The sequence below is a fragment of the Corvus cornix genome, chromosome 5 (genome assembly GCF_000738735.6).
Source record: "Corvus cornix cornix isolate S_Up_H32 chromosome 5, ASM73873v5, whole genome shotgun sequence".
NCBI lineage: Eukaryota > Metazoa > Chordata > Aves > Passeriformes > Corvidae > Corvus > Corvus cornix.
Window position 1 is genome coordinate 12,555,514 of NC_046335.1, and position 9,487 is coordinate 12,565,000.

Here is a 9,487-nt window from a genome sequence, read left to right on the forward strand (position 1 = left end):
GATGCTTTACTCTGGCTAGAAACAAACGGACAACTCAAGCAGCAAGAAAAACATTATTGTCCCATTAATAAAACTTTTCTCCCACTTAATTGATATTTCTGCTTCTTCTAATTGAGTCTTATTGCTGAGTATAAATCAAAGATGATAAAAATAGCTCTCCATAGCTGATACGTGTGCTGGTTTCAAGTTTGATCTCTGTTGCTGTTCATGCTTATCTAATCTAATCAATGTATCTTTTTCAGCAGGTTCTTATATGATCACTGTGAATACTTCTTATTTCAGAGAACAAGAGAAAGGAAATGTTTTTTTTAAGTTGCAGATATGTTTCATTATTTTGATATTTAAATTAAAATGTTGAATTTTATTACGTGCTTTATATCTTCTTTTTAAACCTTTCTGAAATAAAGAGTGTATTTTCAGTCTGGATGAGCAAAAATTGTCTAAATAATTTTATCCTTGTTTTAAGTCCATCATGTTTTGAACGTGAGCATTTTATTACTAACATTCTCAAGGTTGTGAATTTTTAAAACAAAGATTTGCAAGTAACCTTCCAGTAAATACATTTATGTTTCTATGAAATGGGTTGCAGATTTTAATGTGAAGATCTTGTCTGCTTATGGCAAAATGTATTTGTGTGATAATGATTTTGGAAAGCTGATGCAACATACCCCAGAATAAAATAATGGACAATAATTACTGGGAGGAAGCTGGATGCCCAAGTCACAGTTTTAAATATTGCTCACTGTTTCTGGGGATATGTTTTAGGCAGTTAGGACTTGGAACTGATGTCTTTTTATTGCTGCTTAAATTTGGATGTAGCAACAACACTAATAAGAACAATAACTTATTTTTTTTTAATTGAAATGTTAATTTCCAGAATAAAGTGGATGTTTTGACCTTTGCTGTAGAGAGTTTTAGAAGTATGTGCTTTCAAAAGTTGTGTACTATACATCTGCACAGGTTCTGGAAGAGCACAGTATGCTTGGGAGCCACGCACTGTTTTCAGCTCAGCTCTGAGCTCCTGCTGGAGGGGAGCTGCATCTATACTACGAGTTTCCCTCCACATGGTCCTTTTTAACTATGAGTTTCCCCAGTCTTTCTAGGTGGGAGAGGCAAATCTGAGCTATTGCAGCCTGGTTTTGGTAGCCTTGCTTGCTGAACTGGTACTCTGGGCTGAAATCCAGGCAACGCGACAGGACTACTGCTGCTCCCCAAACAATTGCACAGGGCTTTTGCTGCTTCATTGGTTATTGTTCGTAGCATGGGTAATAAGTGAAAACAATAGGTTGGAGTAGAATAAGGAAACAAACAAAATAACAATGTGATACCAAAACAACAGCAGCAAAAAAACCCCAAGTTTGCATGTTTTTAATAAAGTTTATGTGACAAAGAGAAAGGCCAAGGAATTTTAGCCATGTGGGATATGTCACTCTTTATTTCTGCCTCTGAGGCAAAAGCAAAGCAAAGTGCTTAATAGTTGGGACTTGGAGCAGGGTGTCAACCTCAGTTTACAAAAGATTATTATTTATTTTACAGTAGTGCCCCAAATGTGCCAGCTGCTACATAAAAATACTGGGAACCAGGCGTTTCCCCTGAGAGCTGGTAGGATGTGACCCCTCTTTAAGGCTGTCTGCAGGGTTTGAGCCTCAGGCTCACACGCATTCAAAACGTGCACACACTGAGAACTTTCCCACTGCTGTCATATCACGTCTCCATTACAGGATAAAATCCTGGCATGTACCATCCTTCATCCAACAGCCCTTTTTCCATGGAAAGGAAGTGGGAGTGTGGGTTTGGAGGATTGCAGCGAGAATTAGATGACAAATTCCCCTGGTATGCTACAATGCTCTCTGGTCATAGAGAAAGGTCTTCGCAGGATTTAGGGGTACAAAATTGAATTTGGAGGGCTAAATCCTAAAATAGAATTCACAGAGCTCCCACCTACCTTTATACCTCTGTTTAATGTACAGCTACCTGTATTAAAATTGCAGCAGAAGCTCAGCAAAACAGATATCTTTGTAGGTCTGAACTTGTGTCCAAAGAAAGCAACAAAGCTAGTGAGGGGTCTGGAGCACAAGTTTTATGAGGGGTGGCTGAGGGAGCTGGGAGTGGATAGCTTGAGGAAAAGGAGGTTAAAGGGGAACCTTCTCAGTCTCTAAAACTATCTGAAAGGAGGTTGTAGCAAGGGAGTCATTCTCTTCCAACAAGTAACAAGTGATACAGTGAAAGGAAACAGACTCAAATTGCACCACAGGAGGTTTAGATTGGATATTAGGAAAAAAAATTCACTGAAACAATGGTCAGGCATCAAAACAGGCTGCCCAGGGAACTAAGTGGTTGAGTCACCTTCCCTGGAGATATTTAAAGGACATGTAGATGTGGCCCTTAGGGACAAGGTTTAGTGGTGAACCTGGCTGTGCCAGGTTAACAGTTGAACTCAATGATCTTAAAAGTCTTTTCCAACCTAAATGATTCTATGATTGTGTGACCCCGTGATTCTTAGTGCCTAACTCATACCTGAGATGATCAGTGGTACTCTGGAAGGCAATGTGGGCAAGGCTATAAATGTTCAAAAGTTCTTTTGGTTCAAAAGATTTGGTGGGTTTTTTTGGGTTTTGTTTGGATTCTTCCTGTTGACAGACATAGGTTATTCACTTGCTTAAATGTCTGATTTCAAATTGTTACTGAAGTTGCATGTATATATAAACGTACCTTGCAATGGAATTCATTGCAGAGATTGCCTGCCATTATTCTTAGTAAAATTAATGGAAGATCCAGTGTCCAAATTCCTCATACAGCATTACAGTGTCATCTGACCACAAGGATGTTTGAGTTAGCATTGTGACTTGCTAAGAGTTTTATTTTAATGAACACTCTTTAATCAGAAATGTATGATTCACAAAACCAATATTGTTTGCAGAAGAGTTTGTTTCAATGTATTTCTCTGAAGACTAACTTTTTATGCATGTGAGAACATTTTAAACAAAGTTTGAAACAGAGAATGTCTGTCTTCTTTCTCTGAGATAGCTTTTGTTTGAAATGTGTGTTATAAACAAGCAGTAGGTGTCATATATAATAACACATCCTATACAATATAAATGTACACTGGAATATTATATACTCTGTACAAATACTACATACTAAGTCATTCTATATGTTTATAGCTATAAGGCTCTGAATGTTTCCAAAAAGCCAGAACTCTTCAAGATTTTTGCTGTTGGGGGTGCAAAATATCCAAAGTGAAGCTGGAATGAGTTGTCTTTTTTGACAACTAGTGAACCAAAATAATTTAATCTTTAATGGTATTTCATGATGTCATTCATCTTACCTATGAAGTTAGTTATGAGGATACTTGCTTTCCTAAATTTTTTTCCAAAAATGAATGACCAAGGATGGAATCCAGTTTCTCTAAAGACTCAGGCAGATGCAGGCTCCTCTGGCTGGATGGACATGAGCTAGGCATTTATTCCTTATCTCCCTGAAGATCCCGTATCTAATTCAGATACTCCACTTAAGGACCTGCTCTTACTGCACCATGTGGTGGTGTGAGTTTCAGTGTGGGCTCTTCACTGCTTCTGGGTGAAGCAGGTTCTTGCTCATGAGGTTGAAGCTTCTGCTGCCATGTCTTTGCTTCCCTGTTACCTGAGGGTGCTGAGCTGAGGTGACAGCAGGTACATCTATCTGTACCAGAGTCACATCTCCTGATTGCAGCACAGGGGTAACCTTTGTGCTCAGGAATAAGTGTGTGACATATGTATGTCATACATATCAAGTATTTAAACTTTTGCCCTAGAGTGTGTTAGTAATTGTCTGTATGTGCTAAATACATTACCACTTATTGAATTAATTATCCTTTGTTCTTACATTTGACATTCTATGGTGATCCCATCAGTCTAGTGTCACTGAGTTGATAATCACATAATAAGTTTTAAATCCCATAATATTTCATATTAAACTGTTTCCAGAAGTTATTTACCTTTAAGACCTGTCACATTGAAATGCTCTTGTGCTGCTGGAATCAGAGTCTAGACTAAAAAATTTTGAAAGCCAGGATCTTGTATTTTAATAGGGAACGATTAGATTATGAACCGGCAAATATTTTCTCTATTGATAAATTTAATTCAAAAAGTTATGCCATAGAAAAATGTTAGAGATTAGATGAGACACTCCTATTTTTCCAGCAGTTTCAGGATTTTCTACATAGTATTAAAAATCTCAGGGCTAATGAGACAGTTACCCCTTGCAAACACAGCTAGTAGATAATTTTGAAGTGTGTATGATTCTGTAAAACTTCACTATGCAATCACAATTATCTGCAGCTTTTAAATTACCTTCAGGAACACACTACAGCTCATGAATCTGAGTTTTCTTATTTGTAGAGCTTCTCTCCCAGGAACAGTGGTTTTGGAAAAGAAAATAATTTTTTGAGAGACCATAAAGTACTTGAAAATAAAGGAGTTCCTCTCAATGTGGATTGCTATAACCGAGGTCAGAAACGGGACCCTTTCACTTCTGAGAGCTGGTAGGTTAATGCCTCATTACGCCCCAATAGTCAAGGGATTAACAGAGTTTCCATTACATGCTCCTGTTTTGAGAGGTTAATATCCCAGCCCATAAAAATTTTCTGTGTGCTGAAACTTGGCACATGAGGTCTCGGAATGGGAGAAACTTGTTTTTACAGAATATGGTTTAAATCACTTGGATATTTTTTAAGTTACAAGAAAGAAAAAAAAAAAAAGAAAAGACAGAAGTTTGTGGTTTCACACTGGGATTTTTTATGGTCCTAAAAATGCAAACCGAGCTTTGACTAAAGCAATGTAATTTTGCATAATGTAAGCTATTGTCTCTCTGTATTAAACAGAACCTTGAAAACTTCTGCCATTTTAGGTTCCTGAAAATTTTTTTACCCCGGTTTCAGTCTTAGCTTTCATTTCTGATTAAAGTGAATGTAAAATAAAAAGTGAAACCCGGCTGAAACTATATTGCACATTGAGAAAGTACTGTGTTTCAAAAATCCTATCAAGAGTTCTTGATGTTACATTAGCATCCCTTAAAATTAAGCTTGGTATATCTTAAACCCACCTCAGCAATTCCCTCATGGTGTTAATGTGCCCACAATGGTAGTGCTCCGAAGAATTGAATGAGGAAGGTGAGAGGGTTGTGTTGACCTGTGTGAAAAGCTTACAAGTGAACTTAAGCTGTTTTGGTAGCTGGTGCTCAAAGATAAATGGTCATGTATCTTGTCATTCACAAGCCCTCTTCTGTTTTTCACCAAATTCTGCAGCACCTGCAACTGCACTACTGTGGCAAAAATGTATGTGGCATATAGAATCATAGAAAGGTTTGGATTTAAGGGATATTAAAGACCATCCAGTTCTACCCCATGCCAAGGGCAGTGACATCTTCCACTAGACTAGGCTGCTCAAAGCCCCATCCAGCCTGGCCTCGAACACTTCCAGGGGTGGGGAATCCACAGCTTCTCTGGGCAACCTGTGCCAGGGCCTCCTCATTCTCACAGTAAAGAATTTCTTCTTAATACCTGATCTAAATCTCCTCTAAATCTAATTATTAAACCGGTAATAAGGATCAAAACTTGTTTCAACTTTAACTGCTCTTTCATCTGGTCTATCTTAAATTCACCCTATTTCGGTTAAAATATCTTACCTCACTTACACTGTATCTAGTATTAAAACCCTCAGTTAAAAAAATAATTCTTCAAGAAAATTTAGAAGTAATTGAAAGTTGGAAATCAAGTACATTTAAATCCAATGAAATCAGTGGTTCCAAAACTTTGGTATATTTCAGAATTTAAAAAAAACCCCTTTGTTTAGTTGACTTGTAAGACAGCACTTACACAAAAAGTCTACAAAACTGTCATTGAGGCAAACAAGTAAATGAATTAAAAAATCATATGTGTTTTTCTTGTGTAGGGAGGGGAGCTGGGTTCTGTTAAAGACCAATGTGCATTTCAAACAGTACTTTGAATAGCTGGGACAGAAAGAAAATGCTGCAATTAATTAGGTTTTTATTTTTTTTTCCTTTGCATTCACATCTTTCTCTGTTTTCTCAATGGGAATATTTAGCACTCCAATTCTGTTTATGTACTGCTGCTGGTAAGTGACATGACAGATTGTTGTGGTCTGCAGGGCCAAAATCTGCCTTTAGAAAATGCAAAATGAAATGGGTTTGAAAGGTAGTGTGGACAGAATTGCACTTGAGTGAAGCCAGCTTGATTCAGTGATGGCACCGTGAATCTCAGCAGGGCCCAGCTCTCCTGCCAAGAGAGCTGAAAGCTGACCTGAGTGTCCCTATGGTGCTGCAGCCTGTGGCACTGGTATATCTGGCTTATAACTCCACACCCTTTCCCTAGAAATATGTTCCACACAACTGTGTGTGTACATATAGATGTATCATGCAATGTCCATGATGCAGTTAACAAAAGGGACATGAAAAGAATGCTATTAAGCATCAGCTGAGACCGCAGGAGTCAGACTGCACTAGATTTAAGTTTTCCTGTGAAACTGACAAATTGGTGTCTGGTTAGCAGGGTTAAAATACTAATCTTCAGCTGTGTTAATTACATGAACTGAAAATTATGGAAAAAAAAAAAAGAAAAAAGATAGACACCCCCCCCCACTCCCTCCCCCCTCTTCCCTCCCCCTCCCCCCCAATCTACTTTTCCCACAGGACATTGTAGAATGAATCAAACTTGTGTGGTGAGAAAATCTGTTGTCTTAGGATCCTTGAGACCGAAACCTGCCCTGATGGTCATGTCTGCTCTTCCCAGCCCATGTCAGTGGTGAAGGGGGAGGCATTGTTTGGTAGGAAGCACTAAGACCCAAAATAAACTTCACCAATAAACAGGAGAGGAGTTGAAGTTGCACAATGCTGGTTCCTAACTCAGTTGACCTGAAAAGCTTTTTTTTCCCTCAAGAAAAGTTATTGCAACCACAGCCCAGATTTAATTGGGGCTACAATTTTTTTGGTGATTTTTCCCTTTTTATATATTCAGGAATAATGTTTTCAAGGTTATGGCCATTATAGCAGGTTTTTTTTCGAATTCTCCTTTAGAATGACATACTACAAGGCAGTCTAGGGAGGAATTGTGCTGCAAATGATGTGAAAGGATTTAATAGGGAAGAAAAAGGCATAATTTTGGCAAGAGATTTGTGACTTTTTTAAAATATAAAAAAATAATAAATATGGATTGGATTCTCCATAAAGGAACTGTAACCTTCAGTCCCTTGCCATTTCAAATGATATAGTATTTTTTTAGATCCCTTTCTGTCCTAATCTCTTTTGTGACGTTGTTTTGTTGTATTGTGTTGATAAGAGGCTATCTTGGGGCCAGGAAGGGATAAGATGTTAATAAAATTCTTGTTTGCTGTTACAGAATCAAACAAGTGTAGTCTGAGGTTTCATGTCAAATTATTGCTGGCTTCTCTTTGTATCAATCACTGTGAGAAATACCTCTTAACCCTTTATGAAGGCACAAAAAATAAAATAGCCCAGAAATCTTTCAAGATAAAAAGAATTAAGCTCAGGTGGAAAGCTTTCATTTATTTATGTTCTCTTTAGCAGTATTGAGTCTTTTATGAGACAGTCCCTGCTAGTCAGCCTCTCAATGAGATGACATTTAAAGATGATTGGAAAACTACAAATTTTTACCACAAAAAAACCAAACCAAAACCAATAACATCATCCCCCCATCAAAAAAAAAACCAAAACCAAAACCAAAAAACAAAAAAACAACCGAAAAACCAAAAACAAACAAACCAAAAAACAAAAAAACCAAGAAGAAAAACCCCAACCTTAGGAACTTTTATTTGAAAGAGAAACAAACCACCTTGCTTGCCCATTTTAAACTGAAGACTTTTCATTTTTTTGGTGATATCCCATTTATGGTATGTGCCATAATGACAAAAAGAAAAAGAGTAAAAATTGATATCAAACCTTTATATGGGAGAAATATTTTTTTCCTTCATGTTCAATCAATTTTGAGGTAAATTTCTCTTAATAATTAATGTAAGAATCTGCAGGAATATTTCCACGATTCAGAAATAAGCAAGCAATTTTTTGCCCTTTTCCAAGTCCAACCAAAAGCAATATATCAACCAGCTATAATGTCTAGAATTAAATGTTTTATTAAAATTAAAAATAGTTTAATTTTTCTGGAGCAACTGCTGTTATTGTAGCCTTTTTTGTTTTAAAGAGAAGACAAGACAAAAATAGGAAGTATGAATAAATATTAGAAATGGCAGAAAATACAGCTTCACTTTCCAATGCATACTTTTGTCAGGTGTTGAGCTTCTGCCAAATTGCATAAGCACAACAGAGGGTCTTAAGCACAGAGAAACTTGGCAAACTTTTACCAAGATCAGCCAGTTTAATGAACTGTGAGTACTTGCATTTCTATTTACAATTCTCAGAAGTGGTACAAAATGTGAATTTGCCTGGCCCCACCAACACAGGCTCTTTTTAGACAGAGATAGAGAGAAAGGCAGTGTGGTGGAAAAGCAGAATGTTAGATTGGGGTGGATGGAAAAAGATATAACTTAAGATTTAGTTAAAGCCAGTGGATATAGTGATGCCATTTGGTTTTAGCCCACCTAGTGAGGATATTGTGGGTAATCAGCAGTTCCATGGTGAATGATGTGGCCTTAGGTACTGGTGTGATTGGCGACAGCTTTCTTGGTAAATCTCATTTCTTCCAGGCTATCATCTCATAGTTTTCCTCAGCAACTGACAGATAAATGCTGTGCAGAAGAACCCCTCATATCCATGTCATTAAAGTGAACCAAACAAAATGCATTCTGGTGATTTGAGCTGTATACTATTTCTCCTATTTCTAGACTCTCTGAGCTTGTTGTCATGCCAACTTCAGACTTCACCAGGTACCTCAAGGACCCCTTAGCTAAGCTACTTCAATAATAAGTAGGCAAAATTGACCAGTTTCTACTAGCATTCATCCTTTATGTGACATTAAAAAAAATTAATATAATGGCTGAGCTGGACTTTTGTAACCTTGGACAACTTAGATTTCAATTCTCTGTGTAACAATTGTCAAGTTACTCCAAGAGGTAGCAGCACTTCAAGGCCCTCTGAAATTATATTGTTGAGGAAACATGGTAAGGTTTGTAAAGAACCTGGAGACATTCTGAGAAGTAATTCAATATTAGCAAATGTTACTTGGGGAAAATCACTGTGCCCTTAATGTTGAAACGAGTTTTTTGTATCATGACGTATAACAGAAATACTGAAATGCAACTAACACAAAACCACCATTTTGTATCAGGGATATTGTTAAATGGAACTTATCTTTGGGGTTGTGTTTTCAAACCTCAAAAGACTACTTGAAAATGAAAAGAATGGGGGAAAAAAAAGAAAGAAAAAGCAATCAAGGTCAAATCCCACAAAAGTTCCCTCACACCAGTTTCATTGCAGTTAGGTGATATACCTGCATGAGTAAAGTCTACTTTAAGATGTA